General features: G+C 42.8%; 1 non-coding gene across 1 annotated transcript; it reads left to right on the top strand.

Moving 5' to 3' along the window:
• The first annotated feature begins 14,100 nt into the window (after positions 1 to 14,100).
• On the top strand, positions 14,101 to 14,220 carry LOC136882493 (U5 spliceosomal RNA). Its single transcript, XR_010861196.2, has one exon. It is a non-coding gene; the product is annotated as a U5 spliceosomal RNA (small nuclear RNA).
• The last annotated feature ends 249 nt before the right edge of the window (positions 14,221 to 14,469 follow it).

The raw sequence follows: 14,469 nt of genomic DNA, 5'->3' as shown, positions 1-14,469 counted from the left end.
CCAGCCAGGAAAGAGCTTCCGTAAGTTAAGCTAGAGGTTTCACGAACAATGTAACTCAAATTGAATTCAAATCGAAGTATTGGTAGAATCAGAGTTTAAAGAAAGTTCCACTGAAGTTTAATGAAATATACAAAATTTCTTGACAGAAAATTGCACGTTACGTCTGCTCCCTAAAAGATATTTTACTAATTACACGGCCAACTAGATGCTGCCACCGGCTGCCACTGCCTTAGTGATGTATTGAAGGCAGTGATGCTGCGAACCCGATTTTCATGATATGGCAATCCTGTCTCATAAACGCTTTATGAGCCGGCCGTTAGATGGTGTAAGTTAGATGTTGTGGGCAACACTGTACGAGTTTAATTTCGTACACAAACATGACATTTCAGTGATTTTCATTGAAATAATTTTTGGTCTCGATATGTATCATTGATCTACATTTGAGAGTTTTCGGATCAATAATATATATTTATTGACAAATGGTTTTAATGAGTGTTTTTTCTTGCCTGGATATGACAGTTCTTTAGGTTCGATGGAAGTAATTAAATATTTTACCAGTAAACACAGCTCATTAAAATTAGGCTCTTCATTAGCATACGTGGTTCAGTTCGCTTGTTTAACTCATTGTATTCTGGAGTATGTTACTGACTTTAGTTTGTGCAGTGGACATGCTATGGAGCCAACACTTTTCCCTAAAGATATACTTTTGACGGAGCATATAACTCCTAGATTAAAATTACTTGACAGGGGTGACATTGTAATTGCTAAATGTCCATCAAATCCTAAGCAAGAAGTATGCAAGAGGGTTATTGGACTACCTGGTGATAGATTGAAGTTAGGATTTAAATATGTCGTGGTACCAGCCGGTCACGTTTGGTTGGAAGGTGATAATCAAAGCGATGCAGCAGATTCTCGACAGTATGGTCCAATACCTCAAGGTCTGATAAGAAGCAGAGCTTTGTGTAAAGTTTGGCCACTTAACGAGGCAAAGATGTTGACGTTCAAGGCAAGATATTTTGGTGTAAAGTGAGCTGTAATTTCTGAAACTGTTTTGGAATAATTATATTATTTGCGGAGTTCTGGAACTGCTTTGGAATAATGATATTATTTGCGGAGTTCTGCCCGTGTGTTATATGAATATGCGTATGGTGTAGTTAAATTTAACCATCCCTATGATAATTTTATTTGGACGGTCGATTATATTCTTATATATTGTATTTTGATAGAATTGGTATTAAAAATTTGCTTTATACTTGATAATGCCAATGAAAATAAAGTGAAAACCAAACACAGAGTACTTCTGCTAGGTTTTGACCGGTGATACAAGGGAATTCTGACACTTGTCTGCGCTTGGAAAATTTTTCGGGTCTGAACTCCTTATCAAATAGTGGAACATATATTGTACAGAACCGCTCAAAATTATTTTGTGGGTAGCAGTTATTTGAAAGTTCTTTTTTAAGAAAACAAGTTAAATTACAAAAAAATAATTGAAAAACTTAACAAATTTATATTTGCGCTCGATTTACTATTAACGCAACCCTTATTTGAATATAACTGTAAGAGTCTGGACTGAACAACCAATCAAACATTGATAAACAACGTGTAATGTTATAAACATCATAACCTTACCATCTAAGAGTCCTAGCAATCAATCCAGAAAGATCATAACAGTAACTCGGCAAACTGATACGTGACGCCACAACACATCTCTCTCCTTTAATGGTCAAGGCGGTAGACGTTCTCCGCTCCCGGGTACTTCTTCGGAGATATTCGGCTCTAAAGTGGATGGAGCTTCTGGGTCGTGGAGATGCCACCGTCATAGGTCTGCAGTCGTCACTAGCCTGTGTGCTCTCTATTTGCTCTCCTTTTGCTGCTTGAGTTGCTTCCTCTGGTAGATTCCAAGTATTATCTGAAGTAGGATTAGAGTACGACTTTCATAAGCGGGTGGGTGGGGGCGGTAGAATAACACCCACGGTATACCCTGCCTGTCGTCTCTTAACTTGGGAGCATGGGTTGGTGACCACGGGGCCCCTCAGCTGATTCCTGGCATTGCTTCCACTTAATGGTGTCAGGCACCTCACTTTCATCTATCCTGTCTGACTCCTCCCTTGGTCAACTCTTGTTATTTTCCGACCCCGACGGTATTAGAGCACTCGAGGTCTAGGGAGTTTTAAATTTTCACGCCCTTCGTGGCCCTTGTGTTTCTTTGGCCGATACCTTCATTTTCGAAGTGCCGGATCTCTTCCATTTTTCTCCCTGATTAGTATTATATAGAGGATGGTTGCGTAGTTGCACTTCCTTTTACAACAATAATCACCACCACCTTAAGGGGGTGTAAGAATGACCTGTTACGTCTTTGTTCACCTCTTGTATCTGTCCTTCATGTTGATCGCCGATTTCACCTTCTTCTTATCCGAGATAAAAGCATTGGTTCCCATAGGGAGTTAGTGCAGTGATCGCGCTCCGTGTTGATGATCAAAGGTGGTATTCTATCTCTTGATACGATGTTCCTATCTTTGCATAATGTAGCTTCGATCAGTCAACGCGGGCTCCAAGTTCTGAGGTGTTGTGGGTAAATGGGTCAACAGTTTGCGTCCCATTAACCGTTCAGTTGGACGGAGTCCATTTTCGAGTGGTGTAGCCCTTAGAAGCATTTTGCAAGGATCTTTGCTCTTTACCATGTGGTTTTTACACTTTTCCACTTCGGCCTCAATAAACCAGTTGCTTTGCGGGAAGTGAGGGCTAGTCGTGAAAAATTTAAAGCTTTAATCCGCAGAAAAATTTCGGTAATAGGAACGCTCAAACTGCGATCCGCCGTCGGCTCCAACACCATGTCTCACGAATATTTACTTGGTATCCATGACGATAGTGGACATTTTAATATCTGGCAACTTAGCCATCTCGAAATAGTGTGAAGAGTAATCTGCCACTGCCAAAAACCAATGACCATTGTCCATTACACTTGAGTAAGTCTGTTCCAACTCTCTGCTACGGCTTGTCAGTAAATTCCGAGGGTATCAGAGGTTCTATTTTTTCGCTCTAAATTCTGCACAGGCTCGGCGGTTTTCTGTAAGGTTCTTTAGTTGAACTGATATCCACGGCCACCAAACACTGTCTTGTGAGAGTGCTCTACACTTCGTTACACCCTGATATCTCGCATGCAGGTCGTTGAGGGTTTAGACGCGCATCGACGTGGGAATAATGATGCGAGATCCTTTACATCAGAACATCATTATTCAGAGAGTTGTCTGCCCGGTATTGCCAGTATGGGATGATTTATTCTTGGAGCTGAGATTTATCTGGCTATCCCTCGAGACTACAGTTGAAGATGTAACAAAGAGTCTTATCTTGACATTTTTCATTCCAATTTCCTGAATTGTCCTATCCGAGGCTGGTAAACTAGACACATTTGTATTGACATAAGCTTAGATTTCTTCAGTGAGTTAAAACTTTCCCTCGGGCTGGCAAGGGCTGCGAGACAATGCGTCGGTCAGCGTTGGTTCTTGTCCTAGAACATACAGTGTATTATAAGAGTACTTCAAATGCCTTAACTTGATTCGTTGAAGGCGAGGAGTGATATTGTCAAGGTCTTTACTTTTTAAAATGCAGAGTAGTGGCTTATGATCAGTCTCGATGGTAATAGTTGAGTCAGCAAAACGTTTGCAACCCCATGCAATCGCGAGACCTTCAGTTTCACTCTGTGTCCACTTGCTCAGCATTACTCTGAAACTTGGAGGCGAAAGCAACTGGTCTCTTTGATACGTCGTCTTGGACCTGGAGGAGTGCTACGCCTAATCCGTAAGGTGATGAGGCGGCAGAAATAATCGTCGCCTTATTCTTTGTACTATTGTGTGCCAAACACGGAGGTTTTGTCTGTTATTATTTTTTTAACAGTCGGTTAGTCTGCGCTTGTCTCCACATTGGATTTCATTGAGTACATTGAGAGGCGCTGGTACTGTCGACAATGGGAGATAAATTTCTTCAGAAACGTTGCAATACCCATCAAAAGAGGACTCTCTCAGAATCCGGAGATTTCTCGGAGTCATTCGGGACATTTCGTGCCTTTGTCCTCATGTAGTAAATGACGAGTCGAATGGTTCGTCAGCTTAGAGTAACTCGTATTCGGAAACTCTGCCAAATCGAGTTGGCTACCATCGCTATGTCTTGTGAAGGAGCTACACTGGTGTAGCCAAGGGGAGGGGGGGCAGGGGTTCCCCCAAAATGTTTCCTGAAACTAGAGCGAGGATCAGCCTTTGTTTTACGTACGGTACGAACAACTTAAAAACTTTCGCCGAAATTTTAAATTAACATATCGACAAAGAATCTACTAGCAAGGCTCAATAGGGTCATACATAATTATCCATATTTGTACTGCTTGAATGAAAGGAAAACACTTAGGATTGTGATGCACGGGGATATTTCCCTGTAGAGGCCTCCGTATTGGGAATGTAACCGTGTGTTGACAAATGTCAAGAGATGAGGAAAAGGGGAATTAGCAAGGGATTGCTCAGTAGGGGGTCGGAACGTCACCACCGAGATAACGGGGGCCGCGGCCAGGAACAGTTGCAAGCTTACAACATCGTGTCAGCTTTTGCTCATCGGTTCAAGGAAACAACGATTCCCTAGGGATCCTGGGGTTGTACCGTTGTTAAGAGATGTGCTGTGTTTAAGTTGCAGCGTTGGGAAGACTGTGACAGGATTGTGAGCTGCACGTTAGTTACTGATTTTGTGCCATATAAGTAACTTCTTTTGAAGATGGACCGTTTTGTCACTAAGAAGCCAAAACTATGTGCATACTCGGTAAGTTATAAAAAAGTTTTTTATTCTAACAGTAGCAAGACAGATGGCGGATGTGTGCGTAAGTTCTATAGGTAGGCCTATATATTTTTCAAATGCCCGGGGACTCATTGGAACCTTAAATTGTACCATCAAAAGTGCGGGTAACTATTATGTACTTAGCGGGCGTGATAACTCAGTACCAGTGGTTCTATCTTCTCATCAAGAAGGCCGAGGCTTGAATCGCAGTCAATGCATGAAACAGTTTTAAAAAGGGAAGCCACGTTCTGTTGATTCGGATTCTACTTAAAACACTAGATCCCGTCCCTTACCTTTCTTTAATACTTTGGAGTCATAACCGCATCATTTATGGTGGTGTATTTTGGGTATCCAACAACTCTTCGGGCTTACATTGTACCTTAAATGGTGAGTGGATGCAGTGGCGTACCCACAGAATAATTTCAGTGGATGGGGTATAAGTCCAGGCCAGTACCGTGGATAAAACGTTTCCTTGAAAGGGGTTGTGAAAATATTTTTTAAATTTATAATTTGCTTTTCGTCGCACCGTAGGTCTTATGGCGACGATGGGAAAGGAAAAGGCTAGAAGTGGGAAAGAAGCGGCCGTGGCCTTAATTAAGGTAAAGCTCCAGCATTTGTCTGGTGTGAAAATGGGAAACCACGGAAAACGATCGTTAGGGCTGCCGACAGTGGGGTTCGAACCCACTATCTCCTGGATGCAAACGCACAGCTGTGCGCCCCTAAACGCACGGCCAACTCGCCCGGTGGATATGAAAAGAAAATCGGTCCTACCGAGTGCGGTGACGGATCTTCAGTACATATTGATGGTTTTGATTGTTACCATGTACAATCATAGCTTCTGCACTCTTAACAGAAACCGGCTGCATTAGTGAAACTGTTCGTAAAATCGATAATATCGTTCTTTTTATGTGAGGAAGTAGAATTTTCATTTAAGTTGTCTTCCTAAAAAAAGTAACCACTTTGGTACTGCGCCCCGCGAAGGTGACTACCTTCCAGGTCGTAGATATTTTGATTACGGGAGATTCAAGGCCAGCTCTACTGCACCCACAAAGAAGGCTGTATCTTTCACATCCCATGCCTTTATCAAATCTGTCAGTGCCGGGAATCGAATGCAGGAGACATAAAAGTAACCAGCCGCCCCCGCGGTGTAGGGGTAGCGTGCCTGCCTCTTACTGGAGGACCTGGCTTCGATTCCCGGCCAGGTCAGGGATTTTTACCTGGAAATGAGGGCTAGTTCGAGGTACGCTCAGCCCACGTGCTTATAACTGAGGTGACGGTGAGATAGCGACCCGGTCTAGAAAGCCAGGAATAATGGCGGAGAGGATTCGTCGTGCTGACTACACGACACCTCATAATCTGCAGGCCTTCGGGCTGAACCTCGGTCGCTTGTTAGGCGACGGCCCTTCGGGGCTGTTACGCCATGGAGTTTGGTTTGGAAAAGTGAACAGAGAAGGAAGCGACACCCCTGCAAGGCTCTTTAGCTTCCAGCTAGTTCTTCCGTCCGGTCTCATGCATTTAGGCAGGGCCGGATTAACGGGGGGTGCTAAAGGGGCTGCAGCCCCGGGCCCCGAGTGCCAAGGGGCCCCGGCCCTTGGCCGAACCTACAATTGTGTAAAAAGGCCTGCTGCTCCACCTTCGTATATGAATATTTACGCTCGCAAAATATCGAACACGCACTCTTCCTTCCTTCTTATCAGCTGTCGGCTTTAATATTTCATCACTGCTAGAATCAGTTACCTCCGGATACACGAATCCTCGCTACTTACGCACTGTAAGTATTGTAAATGTTATTGTTGCCGAAAATTTAAATCTGGCAGCTTGCGAGTACGGGCAGAGGGGGAAGGGGGCAAGAGGTCTAGGAAGTGAGCGGGAGGGGACAGGGGAAGCACGGTGGAAGGCGCATGCTATACTATATCTTTGCATCAGGAAGAGAACTTCCAGTTCACCTCTGAATATTGAACCATTCGTAAGTTACAACTGTAATGTTCTTGTAAAATGGATAGGAAAAATCCTAGTGGTGCCGAAAAACGTAAGTTGTGTTTTGTATGTCGATTTGATAGTGATTATGAGTCAAATAAAATATGTTTTGGCATTATGAAATATTAACATGAAAAATAGAGAAAAATTGTAGTCTATTTCAACACGTCCATATTCATCAGTTTAAGTGGAAGTAGTTCTACAACGATGTTACGAAGAAGGGGCCCCACATTTTTAAATAGCCCAGGGCCCCCAAACACCTTAATCCGGCACTGCATTTAGGATAGTTGGAAAACGTACGCCTTAATAAATGCTCCTCATAAAACCTTTGTAACAATACTAACTGCATCTATTTATAACAATAATCACAAACGCCTCCTTTTCAAGTGACTCAGTTGGTTGAATCGTTGTCCTTCTGAGTTCGAGTTCGCAGGTTCAAATCCTGGCTTGGGTCGGTGGTCCTTAAAACGATGTTGAAATGGCAACTGCACCACTTCGTTGGTTTCTGGCACGTTAATAAAAAAAAACGAATATTAGCATCACAAAACTTTAACCTTATACTACTATATTCTGTATCCCACGCTTGCGAGGGAATCTAGTTAACAATTTGCTTTACGTCGCACCGACACAGGTAGGTCTTATGGCGGCAGTGGCCTTAATTAAGGTAGAGCCCCAGCATTTTCTTGATGTGAAAATGGGAAACCACGGAAAACCATGTTCAGGGCTGCCGACAGTGGAGTTCGAATCCACTAATTAATATTCTCTTAAAAATTACTAATCCTGAGGCACGCACACACATTCGTACTTTAACCATTCAGTCAGCTGTCCTCAGCAGGTAGTCTCGGCAGGTGACATTAAATCTTGAAAAAGAGCTAGTTTCTCTGACCTGATCTGGCAGGGAATACCGTAATCTGGTCCCGGTCACCACAAATGACCTATTAATTTTATTTGTACGGTGCAATGGAATAGAAATAAAGGATCTAGAACTTGTATTTAAGTTGTGAAATGATAAAAAGGGGAATGTAGGAGAAATATACAGTGGCTGACTTTCAGCTAACACTCTAAACACCATCGTTAAAGTGTGTAGCTGCCGACGTTTATCAGGCTTCAGCCATGAGACAGCCTGATAGTATGGGCTGATATGAACATCGTACCCGATATTGTATATAAATCGCAGGCAGGAATTCAGTGCTCTTTGAAGTTTAAGTGTTCTTCTCTCGTCATATCAACCAAAACAACGTCACAATAATCAAGACTAGGGGGAATGAGTGTGTGTATTAGTTTTGCCTTTAGCTCAAATGGAAATACATCCCTCTGCCGTTTAAGAGGGCGAAGCACTCCAAAAATCGTTTTAAGTATTATTTCGTGTGATCAGACCAATTAAATGTTTCATTCCTAATTACGCCGAGATTTTTAACAATAAGATAGGCGGGATTGCGACATTGTTTGAGCACCTCAATAATATTCGTGATCCGATTATGATTGAGATTTTGTGGAGTTTAGTATAATTTCGTCGTACGTATACATACTAAGTCATCGAAGGTCATTGTTAATATCTTGTCTTGCAGTGTCGATATATTTGAAGATCGTCAGCATAGAAGTGGTGTGTGTTATTTCCTGTCACAGATGGTATGTCATTGATTTATAGTTACTGTTAATCTGGCACGTTGGCACTATCCAGCCAACGTTTATGTCGTGATTTGCAAGAATTACGTGTTGCCACTGCCGTATTGTTAAAGTCACTAGTGTTAAATTTAAGGGCATAATTAAAGCATATTTTCATTTTCTGTGGTATTGTACGGAGGCTTTTTCGTCGAAGTCTCTATTTACGTGGACTACGCTCTCACATCACCTCTCTTGAATATTTGCGCGGCTGGGGTGCGCCTCAACTTTAATTTCGCACCTCGCCGGGTCCAAGAATATAGGCTGGCCCTAAGTTGGTGGACGGCCTTCCCCAGCATTGTTGTTTTCCTGCGTCGCCTATGAAGTTGATCCCGCCATCCCGGAAGAAGACATTGCCAATGACCTTCGCACGATCGGTGTTTATTTTGTTCAACACCTTTACCACGGCACTGCTCCGGCACCAGAGGTCCTGCTCTATTACAAATTAGCGTCTGCCTGTCTCTCCGTCCAGAACACTGGCACTCTCATCAATCGTCGCCTCCACTCCGTGATTCCTACGCCGCCTCACATTCAAGCTGAGGTAGAAGCAGATGAAGAACTTGCTGCGAGTGCTGTCAGGACGCCCCCACCGTATTCCTCACCCCCATTACCTGCGTCTTCCTGCCCTCCCACTCCTACTATCAACACCACCGTAGCTGCTCCCCCCTCTCTTCCCACTCCTTGTACAACATCTGTTTCCACTACTACCACTACCACCACCACTACTGTCGCTCATACCTTTGCCACCCTTCCTCTTACTACTCCGACTATATCCCATCATTTTCCACTCTCGATAACTTCTCTCCCCACCCCTCCCACCACTGCTCCATCTATTCCCACTACATCTTCACCGCCATCTGTCGAGGAACTTTCCACCGCTTCTCCAGGGAACATGGTACGTCAACCTTCGCCATAACCACCATCTGCCTGCAGCTGTGTCATCCGAGGTGTGGATCCCAGCGTAGCGCCTGCCGTCATTGCGCATGACCTTCGCCAGGCAGGTCTCCCTGTACAGCGCGCCTTCCGCATCTACAACTCTGACGGCCCTACCTTCCTGGTGCGGATACAACTGCCAACTCCTGCCGACGTCCAGCGCCTCATCGATCGAGGAATTCACATCTATGGTCGCCATCATCGTGGAACCTTTGCATTCTCCTCCACAACCTCCTCCACACCTCGCAGTCGACCCCGGCCTGACCCTCTTCCTATTTCACCTCGTCCACGCCTTCGCTCATCTACTGTTCCACCCCCGCTACCTTACTTTCCCACACCTCCACCTTCCTACGACCTTCTTCACCTTCTTATTACTTCCCTTGTCCACTTCTCCTCATTCTACCACATTCTAGCCTCCCATCCTCTCCCTAGCACCCTCCTATAAATCCTATACTCTGTATTATTAATATTCTGTACTATCTCTCTTATGAATAAAATTTCATCTCCGCTGCACCACTTAGCCAAGAGGTCCTTTCTCCGCTTCTCCCTTTACCACCCCAGCTTTACCCCTCTCCTTCATCTAACGCTTCTCCTTATCCCCGTCACCTCTTCTGGTCAGAGAGAGGGCTTAACCCTCTAGGTGGCCCGCCCCACCCCTTCAGGGTGGGGAATGAAAACGTGATCGAACGAACGAATGGTATTGTAAATCTGTTTGGGTAATACCAGGTAAGTAACATTATGGCAGGTTCGAATAATGTAGTTCGTGTGAAAATGTCGAACGCAGCATTTTATTAATTACGGTCTTATTTCGTCCAATACTCACCGGTACTTAGGCCTATTCGTAAATTCTATTAGGATATCTAAAAAGCAAGAAAAATCTGCAAGAACATCTCTATAAAGATCAGTTCAGTTCAACTGGACGGAAATTTCGTTATCAGTTTAACTCAATCTAACCTTATCTTGTCATGACTTTGGTACGGTTTGTTGCCTTAGCCTTTGTGTATTCTTATTGATTTACGGCATATGTACGTGTAGGTATATTTGCTTGTGTGTATTATTACAGCGTGGTTTCTCTTCAGTCTGACAAGTAATAGCAAATTTCAAAAAGGGAGCTGAATTATTTACACAAAGCAAACACCGAAGAATACGGTTATAGTAATGCGTATAACAAAATAAAGGCAGATATATATTATGAAATTGAGTGAGGGTGAGGGAGTCCGACTCGTTGGCTGAATGGTCAGCGTACTGGCCTTCGGTTCAGAGGGTCCCGGGTTCGATTCCCGGCCGGGTCGGGGATTTTAATCGCTTCTGATTAATTCTTCTGGCTCGGGGACTGGGTGTATATGTCCGTCCCAACACTCTCCTCATCATATTCACACAACATACTACACTACCAACCACCACAGAAACACGCAATAGTGCTTACATCCCTCCATAGAGGGTTGGCGTCAGGAAGGGCATCCGGCCGTAAAAACAGGGCCAAATCCACATGCGCGACGCAGTTCGCACCCGCGACCCCACAGGTGTGGGAAACGCGGCAGGAAAAGAAGGAAAAGAAGAAGTGAGAGTGTGTATTTCCTTAATTCCTCACTGAGTTTGAAAACCGACGTAATTATGAATACCTTGATCGATCATTTACTTAGGTAAGGTAACCTCCGTTATTGATACTTACACTTAGGTGATTTATCGATGCTTATGACTCGTGATTTCAATATGTGACTAGTAAAGTTGGCAGCAGTGATGAGCCATTAAAAAAAAAAAAAAAAGAGAATAGGGCGGCGATATTTGCCTTTTAGTGACGTGTACTGTAGCCCTTGTAAGGCAGGACCTCTCAAGAGGGCGGGCAGCATCTGCCATCTATAGATAACTGTATGTTGGTGCTGTATATTGTTTACGAGTTGCAAGAATGTTGTGATGAGCACAAATTCACAGTTCGCGAACCAAAAGAATTAACTGCTTACGATTAAAATCCCTCGAACCAACAGGGGGAATCCAGAACCCTGAGGACAGGAGTATTTGGTAATATAAATACTGTGTATACTAATCAGTCCACTCTAGTTTAAATTATCAATTTTCGTAGTTGAGTTTTCTTTTCTTACCACTCAAAGCACCCGTGGAAAGTGCCATTCTAGAAACAGGCCGAACAAAGCTTTAAAATATTATGTCTTCACGGAAGAAAGCACAATACCGGTGGTTAGGAAGAAGTTCACAGTTAAAGTCGCGTATAAATTGAGTGGAGAGACAGCAACAATAAAACCATGCACTGCTGGTCGGGGTGTATCAGTGAAGGTCAAGTAAAGAGAAGGGGCAAATATTTGCTTATAAAAAGAGGAGCTGTGGATTGGAATTACCAGGGGAGATGATCGATGAATTTCCAAAATTCTTTGAAATTATTCAATAAAAGACTAGGTAAACAACTGATAGGGAAGCTGCTACCTGGGCGACTGCCCTAGATGCAGATCATTGATGAATTCCTTTCTTAGAAGAGTTATTGTCATCCACGCCAGTGACAGCTAGATGTTACAAACAATTGCCATTAATTTAAAAGTATACATCTTAACACAAACCATCGATGGATAACTAGCCCACAATAAAAATAATTAACTTTGTATATAGAATGTATCGTAATACACCGATGAGCAATTGAATTAGAGAAAAGCTCTTTCCTTTTTATCTTTCTTTCTTAATCTGTTTACCCTCCAGGGTTGCTTTTTCCCTCGGACTCAGCGAGGGATCTCACCTCTACCGCCTCAAGGGCAGTGTCCTGGAACTTCAGACTCTGGGTCGGGGGATACAGCTGGGGAGGATGACCAGTACCTCGCCCGAGCGGCCTCACCTGCTATGCTGAACAGGGGCCTTGTGGAGGGATGGGAAGTTTGGAAGGGATAGACAAGGCAGAGGGAAGGAAGCGGCCGTGGCCTTAAGTTAGGTACCATACCGGCATTTGCCTGGAGGAGAAGTGGGAAACCACGGAAAACCAATTCCAGGGTTCGGCTCCATGGCTAAATGGTTAGCGTGCTGGCCTTCGGCCACAGGCGTCCCGGGTTCGATTTCCCCTATTATTGCTATTACTTCTGCAAAATGATCAATTTCAAAACTGAAACTTATAAAGAACTACCTATCAAATGTGACGATCCAATATGCAGTAGTGGCAATTTGGAGAATATTTTATTAATTCCATTTTAGCCACCTGACTATTTTTTAAGCTTCGACAGACTGAAGAACCTTAGAGTTGGTATTTAAAAAATCGCCTGAAACTAAACATTATAAAATAGGAATTTGTATAATTCCTATTGATATTCCCGCTGATTCCTTCGCCTAATGTCTTTAATTATTAAGACAAATACAGGTACTTAGCAGCAATACAAAATGTTGTTCGTTGCGGCTAACCGATTCATACAGCGCAGCAGCGTGTAGCAGGTGCTGTGAGGAAGGGTAGCAGGGGTATATTTTTTGCCAAGGTCATGGACACAGTTATGATTCACCCTCTTGCCGCTCGCGTTCGTCATTCTGGCAGTCTACCCCAGTAAATGTGTGTGTAGTAACTTTGTTAGTGTGTAGTGAAATACTAAATGGCATTTTCATAGTATAATCACGCCGAATTTCTATTTAATGGTAATACACCTGTAATGATTCTTCCTTTGGTCAAAGTTTTATTATATAGTGCTATTATTCCCGCACTAAAGTTGGTAGACTCAACTTTTACGTCTCTATCGAAATTCGCCCAGAGAGCATTACAAACCCTTCACTGCTCTAGCCCTTAAACCCAGGTACATTTTTACCAATCGCCGCTACTGCCAATACGGACCCAGCGACATCGCCAGCACCGTACAGTATGTGTCATCCATGGATATAATTGAAATCGTCAATGCCTTTGCACTGCAGACAGTACGCTGCATGGTTCAGTTGTTTTAATATTTTAATATTTTTGTATAGTTGAGGTTTAAAAATGTAAAGATAAAAGATAGGAACACAGATTCACGATGTATTTCAATCCCTACTAAATAATTTTCAAAACAAAATCCATGACTATAATAAATGAATTCATTTCGTGCTCTAATGTAAGATCTTGTATACATGGATATAGACTACATTAAAGTACCTGTTGAACTTAAATGTATTGATAGGTTTTTTTATATAATTTATTTGAGAGGGCCCAACCTCGTATTCGTTGCGCTTCTGTAGATACCAGAACAAACATGAAGTGCAACACTTTCTAGTGGGTGATAATGAAAACATTATAAAATTCACGACAAACATATAATATAAATAGTAAAAGTAAGGTATTTCGCGGCATCTCACAACATTCAAAAACAATCATTGTACTTTTCCTGGTTTCTGCTCTGGCTGACCTATGTGAAACCAGTGACCAGACGCTACGAGGAAGATCGAGACGGCGGTGGAACCACAGTACATGTTCAGTACAGATAGATAGCAGCATAAACATGAAGTGCAACGCTATCTGCTGGGAGGTAAACAATCTCAAAAATACGTATTCAGAGAAAACATATCTATATTGAAAATGGGAGATTTTCTGGCAAGCAACAATATTTACTGTCAATTTGTTTGAGGACAAATATTATTTTGTAAATGCCACTGTTATTATTTAAAGCAAAAGCTTAAATAAATAACTGTTAAAAGGATGAAGTACCATTGTACTCACAGATATCCAGCAATTAAGAACATTTAAATAGGTAGACGGAAAATTTGCTGGCACTCTGGTCTCCCTTCAAATCGCATAAATCTTTCGCCTTTTACTAAAGATTTCCGTGGAGGGGGACACTTGATGAGTCTATAACTAATTTTTGTGACGGCTTTACCATAGTGTAAAGCCAACAATTGAATATTAACGAAAATCCATCGAAGCCGCTTACCTTGACTGAGTACAACTGATAAATGCAAGCAGCAAAAAATGTTTCACGGCTACCTTCACTATTCTCACGCCTACGAAGTCTGCTACTACTAAACATAGTGTAAAGCCAACAATTGAATATTAACGAAAATCCATCGAAGCCGCTTACCTTGACTGAGTACAACTGATAAATGCAAGCAGCAAAAAATGTTTCACGGCTACCTTCACTA

Source organism: Anabrus simplex, chromosome 10, assembly GCF_040414725.1.
Source record: "Anabrus simplex isolate iqAnaSimp1 chromosome 10, ASM4041472v1, whole genome shotgun sequence".
Taxonomy (NCBI): Eukaryota; Metazoa; Arthropoda; class Insecta; order Orthoptera; family Tettigoniidae; genus Anabrus; species Anabrus simplex.
This window is presented reverse-complemented; position numbering and strand designations above follow the sequence as displayed.